The sequence below is a fragment of the Lithobates pipiens genome, unplaced genomic scaffold, assembly GCF_037356315.1.
Source record: "Lithobates pipiens isolate NorthernLeopardFrog02 unplaced genomic scaffold, aLitPip1_a1.2 Scaffold_19, whole genome shotgun sequence".
NCBI classification, from domain to species: Eukaryota; Metazoa; Chordata; class Amphibia; order Anura; family Ranidae; genus Lithobates; species Lithobates pipiens.
This window is the reverse complement of record NW_027507764.1, coordinates 419,654,933-419,670,693: the sequence shown is the minus strand read 5'-3', so window position 1 is coordinate 419,670,693 and position 15,761 is coordinate 419,654,933.

Below are 15,761 nucleotides of genomic sequence, written 5' to 3'. Positions count from 1 at the left end.
CACATTTAACTGATACAAATGTGTGTCTCTGTAAAATACTATGTGGCCGATTTACTAAGAGCCAGTTCCCACCACATTCTGTCCAGTGCATTTTTTTCTGCATCAAAAATGCATAGATAGTAGGTTATATTGTTTTCAATAGCATAGTTCACACCAGTGAGGTCAATTCCAGTGCATCACAGTTCCAGAAAACAAAGTAGAACATGCTTTTTTCTGCACTGGACTGTACTGGAACGCGGTAAACTGTATCAAAAACGCACTGGAACGCACCTAAACGCACCAAAAATGCCCTGGAACACACATGCCCTTATTTAAGGTTAAAGAGGAGTTCCTCCTGGGGAAAAAAATTGGATTTCTATATACAGCTTACCTGTAAAATCCTTTTCTTGAGAGTACATCACGGGACACAGGAGCTTCATTACATAGTGGGTTATATAGGCACCTCTGGTGATTGGACACTGGTTAACCCCAATTAAGGAGAATTCCTCCCCTATATAACCCCTCCCATATGGGAGGCACCTCAGTTTTGTAGCAAAGCAATAAGAAACCACGTAAAACCCAAGAGGGGCGGGAGCCCTGTGTCCCGTGATGTACTCTCAAGAAAAGGATTTTACAGGTAAGCTGTATATAAAAATCCCATTTTCTTGATCATACATCACGGGACACAGGAGCTTCATTACATAGTGGGATGTCCCAAAGCAATGCTCAGACTGAGGGGAGGGAGACACAGATCATAATTATAGACCGCCAGGGACTGGAGGACCTAAACTGCAGCCTGCAGTACACTGCGCCCGAAGGCGATATCCTCTTGCCCTCTGACATCCACCTGATAGAATCTGGTGAATGTGTGGACTGATGACCAAGTTGCAGCCTTACAGATCTGAGCCAGGGAGGCCTGGTGATGCACTGCCCAAGAAGCACTTACAGCCCTAGTAGAGTGCGCTTTCACTGGAAAAGGAGGGATTTTCCCTTTAACACTATAGGCCTGAGAAATAATCTGTCTAATCCACCTTGAGAGAGTGGATTTTGACGCCGCCTGGCCCTTCCTAGGGCCTTCCGGCAAAATAAACAAGCAATCAGTTTTCCTTATCCGAGCAGTTGCTTGAAGATATATACTGATTGCCCTAACCACATCCAAAGTGTGCAAAGATTCTTCTTCTGCGGACTGTGGGTCCGGAAAAAAGGATGGTAGGATTACGCCTTGATTAAAATGGAATCCCGAAACCACCTTAGGTAGAAAGGACCTGTTGGGACGCATGACCACCCGGTCCTTATGAATAATTACATACGGCTCCTTGCTGGAAAGAGCTGCTAGCTCTGATACTCTTCTAGCGGTGGATATGGCTACCAAGAAAACCAATTTTTTAGTCAGGAGAACTAATGAAGCCAGATGCAAAGGTTCAAATGGTTGCCCCTGCAAAGCCGAGAGAACCAAATTCAGATCCCATGGGTATACCGGAGGTTTGACTGGCGGTTTTATCCGCATGGCCCCCTGGATGAAAGCCCGCACCAGGGAATGCGATGCAAGTGGCTTCTGAAAAAACACTGACAGGGCCAAAATCTGCACCTTGATAGTGCTTATGGCCAAATTCATTTCTAGGCCTGACTGGAGAAAGGCCAAGATCCTGCTAATGACATACTTTCTAGGATGCCATTTCCTGAGTTCACACCAGGAAACATATGCCCTCCAGATTTTGTAATAAATAAGCCTGGAGGCCGCTTTCTGGCATTGATCAGAGTAGAAAGGACTGGCCCCGAAAGGCCACGGTCTCTCAGAATGTGGGTCTCAGCAGCCAAACCGTCAAATTTAGACTGTGTAAAGCAGGATGGTAAATTGGTCCCTGTGAGAGCAGATCTGGGAGAGGGAGGATCCATGGCCTGCCTACTGCCAACTTCATGATCTCTGCATACCACGGTCGCCTGGGCCAAGCCGGGGGCACTAAAAGGACTGATTTTGTCTCCCTCTTGACTCCTTCTTGACTCTTCCCAGGAACCGAGACAGACACGGGCTCGGGGGGAAGGCATAGATCAGATTGTATTGATCCCAGGGAACTGTCAGAATATCTGACCCCTGAGCAAGTGCATCTCTTGTCCTTGACACAAAATTGTCCAGTTTCCTGTTGAACCTGGATGCAAACAGATCTACGTCTGGAGTACCCCACCTGTGACATATGTTCCGAAACAGGTCGGGTGCATTCTCCTGGGCACAACTGCTGGCGGCTCAGAAAATCCGCCTGCCAATTTTCCTCTCCTGGAATGAAGACTGCAGAAAGACACGGAACATACTTTTCTGCCCAGACAAGTATGCGATTCACCTCTTTTTGCGCAACCAGACTCCTGGTACCGCCCTGGTGATTGATATAAGCCCCTGCTGTGGCATTGTCGGACTGAACCCGAACAGGGAGACTTCGTTGTCTGTAAGACCTCTTTATGAGAGCCATATAAACTGCACGGATCTCCAAGACATTTATGGGCAATAGCCTCTCGATCGCAGACCATTTCCCCTGCGAGCACGTCTCCTCTAACAGTGCTCCCCAGCCTGTCAGGCTGGCATCTGTCGTGATAATCTTCCATGGAAGAGGAAGAAAAGTTTTGCCCTTCAGCAAATTCTTGGTTTGTAACCACCAGACGAGACTCCTGCATGTCCCTGGAGATAGACGCATAGGAAGATCCAAGGATTGGGGCTTCCTGTTCCAAGCCACAAGGATGCATCTTTGCAGAGGCCTTGAGTGGAACTGGGCAAATGGGACAGCCTCGAAGGAGGCGACCATTTTTCCTAACAGTCTCATGCACAATCGAATGGGGGATGATCTCCTGCCCAGAATTAGGCGCACCAGATCCCCAATGGCCAAGGCTTTTGGCCTTGGAAGAAACACCTTGCCCTGAGCGGTGTCAATGACCATACCCAGGTATTCCAACCTGGTGGCAGGCTGTAGGGACGACTTTTCTAGGTTTATAATCCAACCTAGGCGTTCCAGGTGTTCTAGCGTTCTGGTAACGCTGTGGTTCAGGAACACTACTGTTTTCTCCATGAGAAGTAAATCGTCTAGATAAGCCATGACGGCTATACCCTGAGCTCTTAGGTTTGCCAAGAGAGAGTCCAGAATCTTTGTGAAGACTCGAGGGGCAATAGCAAGCCCAAACGGCAAGGCCACAAATTGAAAATGGCGCCGCTCTACCGCGAACCTTAGAAATTTTTGGTGTGCGGGAAAAATTGGCACATGGAGATATGCATCTTTGATGTCTATTGATTGCATAAACTCTCCCCCTTGCAGGGAGGAGACCACAGTGCGGATTGACTGCATTCGAAAGGACCGGATGTGTAAAAACCGGTTCAGATCCTTCAGATCTAGGATAGGTCTGACACTTCCATTTGGCTTCGGAACGGTGAAGAGATTCCAGTAAAATCCTGAACCCTGTTCTTTTGGGTCCACTTCTACTATCACCCCCTGGGATAGTAAGTGATCTAAGGCCAGAAATAGCGGTTTTTGCTTTACTGGATCCCTGGGGATCCTTGACCTTAGGAAACGAGAAGGTGGAATCTCCTGAAACTCTAGCCTGTAGCCCAGAGATACCGAAGAGATCACCCACTTGTCCCGGATCTCTTCCCGCCAGGCTCCTGCAAACTGCAGGAGCCTACCCCCCACTTGGCCGAGCGGGGGCACCCCTTCACAAGGAAGCTTTTGGGCTCTGCTTGGCAGGATTTCGTCCCCAAGTCTTTTTCTGCCCCTGGGCTCGGCCCTGAGCCTTTCCTGTAGAGGAGGGTTGAGAAGGCCGTCGCCACTGCTTAGAGCTTGATGCTCCGGGAGAGAGAGCATGCCTAAATGAAGGACTCTTGCTCCTTTTGACTGGAAGGAGAGTAGATTTACCTCCTGAAATTTTTTGGACGAATTTGTCTAATTCTTCTCCAAACAAAACGTTCCCCTTTAAATGGGAACCCAATCAAATGCTTCTTGCATGACAACTCAGCTGCCCAATTCTTTAGCCATAGGGCCCTTCGCATGTGTACCAACATGAGAGACAAACGTGATGCTTGTTGGACAGAATCCAAAATCGCATCAATCATGAAACACAGAATATGAGGCATTTCTGCATAATTTTCTACTTCCTCACTGGGAAGGAGCCCAAGCATCTGCTTAACCTGTTCCTTGAGGAACTGACACAACCCCACGGCTGCGACTGTAGGTTGCACTACAGCGCTAGCCATGGAAAAGGAGGCTTTTAATAAGGTTTCCAGCTTCTTATCAGTTGGATCTTTAAATACCTGTGCATTATCCAAGGGACAAGTCAGGTTTTTATTCACGCAAGAAATAGCCGCATCAACAGATGGGACCCCCCACTTCTTGGTGAAACTTTCCTCCAGAGGATAATGCATAGAAAACCTTTTAGGAGGAGCAAACAGTTTATCGGGATGTCCCCAATCCTCATACAACAATTCATCCATTAAGGGATGAAGTGGGAAGGAATAGGCAGTCTGTGGGGCTTTCCTGACTCCCAGGGAAGAAACAGAGGACGTAGCGACTTCAGCAGCAGGCATTCTGAATGTGGTACGCACCAATTCAGTATAATACTGCACCTGTTTTCTGAGCGCCTGGGAGGAGGGGACTCTCTCCTCTTCCTCTGCTTCATCCGACTGCTCATGATCCCTGTCCCAAGATAAGGATCTCTCCTCATTGTCAGAAGAATCATCTGAGAGAGAAATTTCATCAGAGGGAGGGGATCTACCCCTTTTCCTGCTATCTTTCAGGGAAGCAGAAATAAAATTCATTATTCTCCCTTCAAAACCCTCCAATGTAGCCCTAAGGGAGTCCTCAGTGACATAAACCGGGGCTGGGATATTAGGAGAGGCTGCAAAACCTGACAGGGGTACTGACTCGTCCTGAGAGCTGGCTCCAGTCTTGCAGGGGGGGATGGTAACTTACAGGCACTTTTAGAACCCCTGGACTTAAGCAGTGATTTACCAGTTACCTCCCCCTGAGACCCTCTTACGAGGAGACATAGTCCTAAGCTACAAAGCAGAGGTACTAGTACAAAGTGCAATCACTGTTGTCCTTAAAGTCTCACAATAAATATATATGCTTAAACTGCACAACCTGATGCTGAGTAGGTGTCTAAGGTTTGCCTGGATCCAATCCCCTAGGATACTTACTGCCCACAGCTCCTGTGTCTCCACTTACAGCCCCCTGATGTTCTGGGCTATTTAAAACTGCCGCCTGGCGCCTGCACAGTACAGCGCCGTGCACACTGACGTGCACGGCTCACAACCACACTCCCCCTCCTCCATTAGGCCGGCGCGCGTGCACGAGGACAGCGGAATCCGGGGGGGGGGAAGGAAAACTCCATCGGAGTTGCGTGGGACCCCCAGACTACGTGGGACCCCTGTATTACCTTTATTGTGTCAGGGACTGCAGTGGAGACGAGAGACAGCTGGAGAACCAGGCTTCACTGAGCGTGTGTACTGAAAGGCATGTAAGTATGCATCAGGCTGCTCTTACTCCCTCTAGTGTTGGAAACCAGGTAAGACATACAACTACTCAAAATGAAGAAATCCATCATATAATTGTCATGGTTATGCAGTGATCTTCCTGTGTTTGCTTACCTCCCCTCATGTGTTCAGACTAAGAGGCCAGCCACTTCCACCTGGTGGTTTTTATAACCTCTCCTCTAAGCATGGCTCCACCCCAGGCCCTATCAGGGAGCCCTATATTAACCTGTGCACTGCAGGCCATCAGTGCTGATCAACCATTGTGTATTCCTTTGTGTGTTAGCTTCCTGTTACCTGCCGTGTGCGATTCGGTTGTTTCCCGTTACCGACTTTGGCGTGTCCTTGACTATCCCTGTTTGCCTGTGATCCTGACCCTTTGGCGTGTCTCTGACTATTCCTGTCTGCTTGTGGCCCCGACCTTGGCTTTGTCCCTCACCATCCCTATCCTCCTGTTGCCTACTGTGGGTGTGAGCTGGGGGACCCTGGGGGTCGCAACCTGGAGCCAGTTGCAGCCAAGTCCATCCTCACCACTAGAGGCGCTGGTGAACACCTGCTGGCTCTTAGACTCTGCGCCCCAGGGAATCTTATGCTCTAACCCCAGTGGGATCTGTCCCCCGTCTGCAGCAGTCAGCCGTAGGGTCCACATCCTTGCGGTGCACCCCTGATCCCTACGGTGTGCATCTGTCACCTCAAGGTGACCTGACAATATTTATATTTATAGGATTAACTTCCCTTACCTGTCCCCGCCGCAGGAATTGTTTCAAACAGACAAATTCCAGCCTTCACCCATCACGGCGGGCAGTGTTAGCCAACCTTCAGGTTTATCTGGGGCTCTTTCTCGGAAAGAGCCTCCTACCTGGACCATGTAAAAGACTCTGCCAAAAACTTTTGTGCGCTCTGTGTAAACAGTACACCAAGTCTGGTTTTCCCAGAATCCAGTCTTCCAATGGAGAGGACTTACAGGCCAAACCTCGTTTCTTCGGCTGACGAGGCCCGGGTACCATACCATCTTGGGAGTCAAATATCGGCCCGAGATATGGATCCGGTTTGTTGTAGCCCTTAGGCCCCCGCAGGGACCTGCACAGGGCTAAAGTTTTACGTGACCAACCACCATAGACACTGGCGAAAAAACTGAGGTGCCTCCCATTTGGGAGGGGTTATATAGGGGAGGAACTCTCCTTAATTGGGGTTAACCAGTGTCCAATCACCAGAGGTGCCTATATAACCCACTATGTAATGAAGCTCCTGTGTCCCGTGATGTATGATCAAGAAAATACATTAAAAGTCAGCAGCTACAAATACTGTAGCTGCTGACTTTTAATATATGGACACTTACCTGTACAGGGAGCCCACGATGTCGGCAACCCAGTCGATTTTTGGATCGACACCCAGGTGCTGCCGCCGCCATTCTTAGTAAGGGAAACCAGCAGTGAAGTCTTATGGCCTTATGGCTTCACAGCCGAATCTCTACTGCGCATGCGAGAATTGTGCTGTGCTTTCTAACTGGCCCGGCTGCGGAGGAGAAGGACAAACTTCAGAGAGACGGCGTCGCTGCTCTGTCTCCTGGAAGTGAGACCCCCCCCCCTCCCCCCAAAAAGGTGCCAAATGGAGGGTGGGGGAAGGAAGCAGATAAGCAGAATTTCCACTTTTGGGTGGAAATCCGCTTTTAAAAACAAGAGGGGGGGGGGATTATTTTTTATTTTGACATGACTGGATGGTTGAAGGCAGTACAGTTACAACTCATTTATCAAACTAGGTGAAAATGAAGTTTCCAAAATTAACATGCTTTACTTTAGTAAAACATCCCCATTGTGATGTATGAAACTTTACAAAATGACTTAAACATTGCTCAATAAAAAGTCTTTATTTAACAAAATGCATACTTTGAGAGTTTCATGTGAGACGGAGGTCAATAGTTCATCAGCTACTTTGTGGCTTGCAGTCAGCAATCAGGAAAGAGAACACTATAAAGAGGTTTCATACTTACTATTATATAAAATATAACCTTTTAAAGAGCTATTTCAAGCAACAAATTAATCCATTGATGCACTATTGAAGACATAAACACTACAATTATGTTAAAATTAGTTTACTCAATTTACCTATTTATTTATCTGGGTAACCAGGAGTGTGCTTCTTAGATCACATCAGGGACAAAAGATATATAGATGGATTGGTGCACTACATCAATACCTAGGAGAATAACTGGACTATGAGCATGTAGGCTGTAATACCTCTATATAGCTTACAATTTAAAGTAGATTTAAACTCTGTCTGACATTCAGTTTGTGTATGATAAGTCATGTTCGGCTTAACCTGGAAGTAAGCTGGCAGTGCCAGCCCAAGCAGCTTCAGTTGGGCCATTTTCTTGCCCTGTGTCTGCACATACACAGGTGAGCAGGATTACTCATTACATCATTGATCACATGGCCACATGACTGATTGAATTACATAGCCATTGCTGTGAAGTCTAAGGGTCCTTTCAAATGGGGGGACCGTTTGGGTCTGCCTGTTAGTTTTTCTGGTGGATCCGATCAGACCCTCTAGTCTCTGGGGGGGGGGGGGGGGGGTGACCCGCCGACATCCAATCCAATCCTGTCTGTAAAAAAACAGAAGACAGATGGGGATCTGTTCCCAATCTGGTGAATTGTATCGGATGGCAGTCGGGTGTAAATGGATATGCGTTCCGTTTACATCTGACCGCCCATATTGGAGAGCAGGCTTTGTCTGTGTTTACCCTGCATAAGTAGAGCAGACATAGACCAGCCATCCGCCTGATCGGTGGGGATCCGTGGACAAATTCCCCACTGAGCAGGCAGACTGCAACGGAGCCTGTCTTTTGGGTAAGGCGTAGGTTTATGCAGCTTTCATATGTTTGTGCAGCTTCTATATATCTACAGTGTATGTTTTTGCCATCTTGAACCAGTTTTGCTTCTAACCGTGCACCTTTTTTTTATTCTGCAAATTACAGTTACCGTATTTATCGACGTATAACACGCACAGGTGTATAACACGCACATTAATTTTAAGAGGGAAGTTTCAGGGAAAAAATTGTTGTATTGGCGTATAACACGCACACGCACAGGGCTATTCATGGTGAAAAAGTGAGTGTTATACGCCAATAAATACAGTACTCCCTGTCTGATTTTTCAGCTGATTACCTAAGTCTCCAAACAAGATCATGTACAGTAGAAAATGATGATAAGAGTGGCGCCCTTTAGTACACAGGGCTAGGTCAGGACTTGGGTGATTGGGTTGAGATATTGGAAGCCTGATTCGATCATATAAGATCCCACCTATTCAGTAATCAGCACTGGCCATTAATGTCCTAGAGGGGGAAGCAAGAAGGTTAAAGCATTTGTTAATCCAAAAATAAAATGGATCCTGCTCCTTTAAACCATGTTATATGACTCAGTGCTTGTCCTATGTCATTTGGCCCCCTGTAACACCTAAAAAACCTGGCTGATCCTGCCAGTTTCTCCCCACCCCTCTGTAAACTGACCATGGTGTATCATGGCTGCTGAGACCAGACACCATGGTCAGTTTACATGCCTGTCATCAGCAGCCTGCTATCTGCTCTCCTCTCTGCTCCCCCCTCCCCTCTCTGTCTGTGTGTGAGCCTCTCCTCCCTCTCCTGCTGCTCTCATAACACTAATCTGTATACACCATCAGCACGACCTCCTATTGCAGTGTTACCCTCTGTGAATGATTTATAAATATAAATGCTGTAAATACCTAATTTAAGAGCCGAGATTGCGATCACATGACTAGCCAGCTCTCTTCCCCTCTCCTCTTCCCCTCCAGATTGAGTAATCTTAGCCCTGCCCGCTGCATCTCTGAGGAGAAAAGGACTCAGTGGCAGCATTTAGTGGGCACAGTGGCAGCATTTGGGGCACAGCGGCAGTGTTTGATGGGCAAGGTGGCTGCGTTTGATGGGCAAAGTGGCTGCGTTTGATGGGCACGTTTGATGGGCACATTTGATGGGCACAGTGGCTGTGTTTGATGGCACAGTGACTGTGTTTGATGGCACAGTGACTGTGTTTGATGGGCACAGTGACTGCGTTTGATGGGCACAGTGGCTGCATTTGGTAGAGTGGCTGCGTTTGATGGGCACAGTGAGGCTGCAATTGATGTTTTTTTTCCCAGAATTTTTCAGTTTTTTTGCGCCCCCCCAAAAATTTTGAGCACCAGCTGCCACTGGGTTGAGTAGAGGCTGGGGTGATGAGGGTGGGTGGCAGAAATAAGAATTTATAGCTGGACTGTTGTCCAAAAAGTTCAGAGAAACTGTGCATAAAAGAAACATAAAAGAAAACCCACAAACTGCATACACACGATTGGAATTTTGGTCGGAAAAAGCTATGATGGTTTTTCCGACGGGATTCCGCTCAAGCTGTCTTGCATACACACGTACACAACAAATTCTGACTGTCAAGAACGTAGTGACGTACAACACGTACGACGGGACTGGAAAACATAAGTTCAATAGCCAGTGCGCTACCCTTTGGGCTCCTTCTGCTAATCTTGTGTTTATCTCGTGTTAGTAGAAGTTTGGTGAGAGACGATTCCCGCTTCTCAGACTCATGCTTATTCTGATCGTTCTACTGCTGTTCAGTTTGTGCTTGCGGGTTTGTATCTGTTTATCAGTGCATGTAGTCAGTTCGTATCTGTTTTTCAGTGCGTTCTTGTTCGCACATTACTGACTTTCAGCTCTCTTTACAGGCCTTGCTGTTCTTCAGTGCATTCGGTTAGTTCGTTCTGACCAACCGACCGTTTTGAAGCCATGTTGCGGTTGAGTACTCATCGTAGCGTTTGTGCTGTGTGGGGGCTTGATGTTGAGGTTCTTACTTTTGACCCAAGTACATGAACAGGTTGGGGAGGAGTTCATGGACCAAGAATTGGTTACTGCAGAGTGACCAATTCTCTCATATGCCTTTGCTGCGGGAGATCCAGGAGAATAACCGATTTCAGGAATTTTCTCCGGATGACAGATCCCACTTTGCCCATCGTTGGGACATTCTCAACTGCGGAGGGGCAATAGATGGGAAGCACGTCCACATCATCCCACCACTATTTTACATATAAGGGGTTTCATAGTATCGTGTTGATGGTGGTGGTGTCAGCGAAACATACGAGTTTCTCTATGTGGATGTGAGGAAGAATGTCTGGATGTCAGATGGTGGACTCTTTGCCCAGACCGAGTTCTACTGATGTCTCCAGAGCGGTGGCTTGGGATGGCCATCTATGGAAGAGAACGTCGAAGGACTTCCGTTTTTGTTTTTATTGTTGATGAAGCATTTGGTCTGGCCAACCACATGATGAGGCCATTCCCCCAGAGGACCCTCACCCCGTAGAAGAGGGTTTTTAATTACCAGCTGACCAGAGCCCAAAGAGTCATGGAGAATACCTTTGGGATAATGGCCAGCCAGTTCCACATATTTCTACGCAATAAACCTGGTGGTGTACAAACTGAACCACATTGTTTTATGCTGCTGTATCCTGCACAACTTATTAAAAAGAAATGCTCCAAACTATATAGCCTCAGTTAGGCCTGAGGCCGGACTTCATGAACCAACACTGATGGCCCTGGAAGCTGTCCGTCCTGGCTTGCCCCCCCAAAGTGCCCGTGAAGTGCGTGAAAAATGTGTGGAATATTTTACGGGTAGGGGGGACATTGCTATGCCAGCTAATTTGTAAATATTTTCCAAAAAAAAAAATGTATATGATAAAATCTTGATTTGGATATACTGCTTGTGTTTCTTTTATCTGTCTCCTAGGTTCTCCTAGTGCACTTGTAGTGCCAAGTGGTTTTAACATTATTTAAATAACACCCATTGTCACTGTAAACACCAACTTAATACAAAAAGTGTTATTGAGCATTGAAAGAAGAAGCCACACATTGTTGAGGAGAAAGCCTTTTACTCCGTGCACATTCACATATGCGTTATAAAACATTTGGTGGTAAAAAAAAAATCTTTTTTTGTAAAAGTTTTATCTTGAAATTTTTGAAAAAGTACAGAAACAGGCAAGTTTCCAAACATAACATACACAGCTCTGGAAGTTACAAAGTTCAACATTGCAAAAAAGAAGGCAATATCAGACATTATAGTGTGAAAATGGTCTTGATCTTGCCTTCATCAGATGGGGTGAAGTCACCCCTGTAAAAGCCAAATTTAGAAGATGCACACAAATTGTAAGTCAAAATGGGGATTTCCTTTCTGGTCGCATACCCAATGTGAACATGTGCTATGTCCCATTATAGGGGATCAATGGACGTGTTTTTGGGGTGCAACCGCTTCCTCTCACCTACTAGAGTTGGGGGGAAGGGATTGCACCCATAAAACACGTACATTGAAATCCCCTGATGGCAGATAGCACATGTTGACACACTGTGTGCTTCTTCTAAATTTGGCTTTTAAACTGTATTAAAACTTTAGACACATTTTTTTATAAAAATAAAAAAAGGGGTAATCTTTTTTGGATTTAGATTCTCACTAGTACATCAATCATGTTCTTCGGTCTTTGTTCAATCTCCTTGGTTTTTTCCTTAATAAGATCTAAATCCCGACTACACACCATTATGTCCTCGATAAGCCTGGGGTTCAATTGTTTGAGAGTTCCAAGTTGACATGATTAATTCCCTTAACCAAGCTGGAATAAGTACCTTTTTTGGACAAGTTTCACACATAGAGACACCCCAAGTATCCACTGGAGCACCTGTGTGGATCACCCTAAAAAATGTGCCCTGGTGTCCCACACTAGTCCAGATGTGTGAACAGCTGTTGAGTGTCCTCTCCTTATATTACATTGAATCAAGTTTGCAATTCATTCTAGTTTCAAAGACATCTAGACAACAATGTCCTAAACTTCTTTTAATACAAATGAGCATGACCAAATGTAGTTAACCCTGTATCTGCCAAAAACATTGTATTTATTTGGCAAATGAACAGTGTTTCCTACAAAAGATTACTGTGCCCACTAACATGAAAGTAGCCATTTTAAACTGTACAACAGTAAAGAAAAGCAAATGGAGCAGCATGCTAGTTAATAATAATAATAGGGACACATGACAAGTACCGTATTTATCGGCCTATACCACGCACTTTTCCCCCCTAAAATCAGGGGGAAATCAGGGGTGCGTGTTATACGCCGATCCCCCGCTGTTGCTAGGCCTTTCTGCCGCCATCTGCGGCTTCCGTTTATTTTTGGCCGCACTCGGCCGTTCGCGGCTATCTTTGGCCATTCTTGGCTATCTTTGGCCATTCTTGGCTATCTTTGGCCGCACTCGGCCGTTCTCTGCGGCTTTGTGGCTGAAAATAGCCGAGAACGGCCGAGTTCAGCCGAAAATACCCGAAAGCCGCCGAGAACTACCGGGGCCATTTTTAAATGGCATATGACTGACAAGGCTGCAAATGCAAGGCTGCATAGGACTGACAAGACTGCAAACGACTGACAAGGCTGCAAATGCAAGGCTGCAAACGACTGACAAGGCTGCAAATGCAAGGCTGCATACGACTGACAAGGCTGCAAATGCAAGGCTGCATACGACTGACAAGGCTGCATACGATTGACAAGGCTGCAAATACAAGGCTGCATACGACTGACAAGGCTGCAAATGACTGACGTATGTTCAGTGGGCTGAGGAAGGAGAACGAACGTTCTAACGTAGGTAACATCTTAACCTTGGTAAATCAGTGGCCTATACTGATTCTAGCTTGAGACTTATATTGGGATAAGATTAGGAGAGTTTAGCCTGATATTAGTGTTTTTGTCTTGTGTTTTGTCTTGCAGCAAATATGAAACAATTCAAAGACCCTGAATTCATGGGCCACTTCATAGACAAATACAGGGATATGCAAAATTTGTGGGAGGTTAAAAACCCCTTATATCGCAATAAGCCAGCTAGAAAGGCATCGCTGGAGAAACTGCTGGAATTTGTGAAGATGCAGGTCCCCAATGCAGACATCAAGTTCGTGGAGAGGAAAATTGGTATTGGAATTCGGCCAGCAAAAGTCTGATGGAGCATACACACAATCGCATTTTCCAACCAAAAGCTCTCATCTGTCTTTTGCTGGCCAAATTTCCGATCATGTGTACGCGGCATTACAAGAAATCCTCGATTTGAGGATAGCTTCAAGCAGAAATTCTGAAAGTGTTCCTCATTCAGGACTGGGGCAAAGGCCTCCTGCAAGAGAAGCTGCTAAACAGCAAGCTCTTCCTGTCTTTGTGTACACACGACCGGACTTTCCGGCAGACTAGGTCTGAGGGGGTCAGTTCGTCAGACAATCCGATCATGTGTGGGCTAATACGATCCTTTTTCGTTATAAAAATCAGACTGACCTAGAAATAGAACATGTTTCAAATCTGTTCGACTGACTCAATTCCTATCGGGAAAACCGCTCGTCTGTATGCTGGTCAAATGGACCGAATACGATGCAAGGGAAGCTATTGGCTACTGGCTATTGAACTTCCTTTTTTTAGTCCCATCTTACGTCATCACGTTCAAAGCAAATGGAGTTAGCCCTTGTACACACGTTCAGAGATTCCGACGATCAAATCCGTCGGAGTTATTCAGACGGATTAATTCTGGACCAGGTCCGGAAATGATGTTGCATACACACGGTCGGACCAAGTTGTCGGAATTTCCGGTTGGCAAGAACGCAGTGACATAAGCCGTGTACGGCGGGCCTACAAAAGGGAAGTTCAGCACCACGTCCGGCACCCTTTGGGCTCCTTCTGCTGATCTCGTGTCTATCGCGTGTTAGAAGTTTGGTGAGAGACGATTTGCGCTTTTAGGATTTGTGATTCAGATCGCTACTGCTCTTCGGTTTGTGCTTGTCTTTGCGTATCTGATAATCAGTGCGTGCAGTCAGTAAGTATTTGTTTCTCATGGTGGACTATATCTTGGTATAGTACACTTTGATTTGCATTTCTTATTGTCTGCTTGCTTCTGCTATTCAGTTCGTTCTTTCAGGCATTGCTGTTTATCGGTGCTTTCTGTTGTCCGTGCTGACCAGCCAACCGTTTTCAAACCATGTTTTGTCTACGTACTCGTCGTAGAGTTTGTGCTGTGCGGGGGCTTCGAGTTGGGGTTGTTACTTTGACACAAGCCCGGTCCATGAACAGGGAGGGGAGGCGTTTGTGGACCAAGAATTGGTGACCAGTTCTCGCACATGCCTTTGCACATTGAGATCCGGGAGAATAATCCTGATGATTTCAGGAATTATCTCCGGATGACGGACCCCGTTTTTCACCGTCTGCTGGCTTTGCTGACCCCTTATATCAGCAGGCAGGATACCTGCATGCGGCAAGCCATCACTCTGGAGCAGAGGCTCATCGCCACGTTGCGCTACTTGGCGACAGGGAGAAGCCTTCAGGACAAGTTCTCTACAGGCATCTCCCCCCAGGCTCTGGGGATCATTATTCCAGAGACCTGTTCTGCCATCATTCAGGTCCTGCAGAAGGACTATATGAAGGTAAGTTTTATCCTTTAACATCACATTCTATGTATATCATGATTGCTAATGTCTTGCATTTCTTTCCTCATTCCCTAATTACCATCATTGCAATATGCTCTAATTTATATGCTATGCCCCTTTGTCCTCAGGCATATTTGACTCTCATAAGGGGACCTTATACTTTAGGCTTTGAATACTCAGTTCCCAAAATGTTATACTAATCTTGGCCAAAAATGTTGTCTAATCTGCTTGCAATGTTGATTATTTAAATTACTAATTTTGGTTCTTGTTTCACTCCACAGTGTCCTTCAACGCCACAGGAATGGCAGACTGTGGCCTCCCACTTTGCCAGTCGTTGGGACTTTCCCAATTGTGGAGGAGCAATAGATGGGAAGCACGTCCGCCTCGTCCCACCACCCAACTCGGGGTCGTACTATTATAACTATAAGGGGTTTCATAGTATCGTGATGTTGGCGGTGGTGTCTGCGACATATGATTTTTTGTATGCGGACGTGGGGCAAAATGGACAGATGTCGGATGGTGGAGTGTTCGCATGGAGGGAGTTCTACTGGCGTCTCCAGAGTGGCAGTCTGGGCTTGCCACCCCCAGAGGAGAATCAGGAAGGACTCCCGTTCGTCTTTGTCGCGGATGAGGCGTTTGCCCTGGCGAACCATCTGATGCGGTCTTTCCCGATGAGGACCCTCACCCCAGACCAGAGGATTTTTAATTTCCGCCTGTCCAGAGCCCGAAGAGTGGTGGAGAACACCTTTGCTATACTGGCCAGCCGGTTCCACCTTTTTCTTACGCCTATCCACATGGCG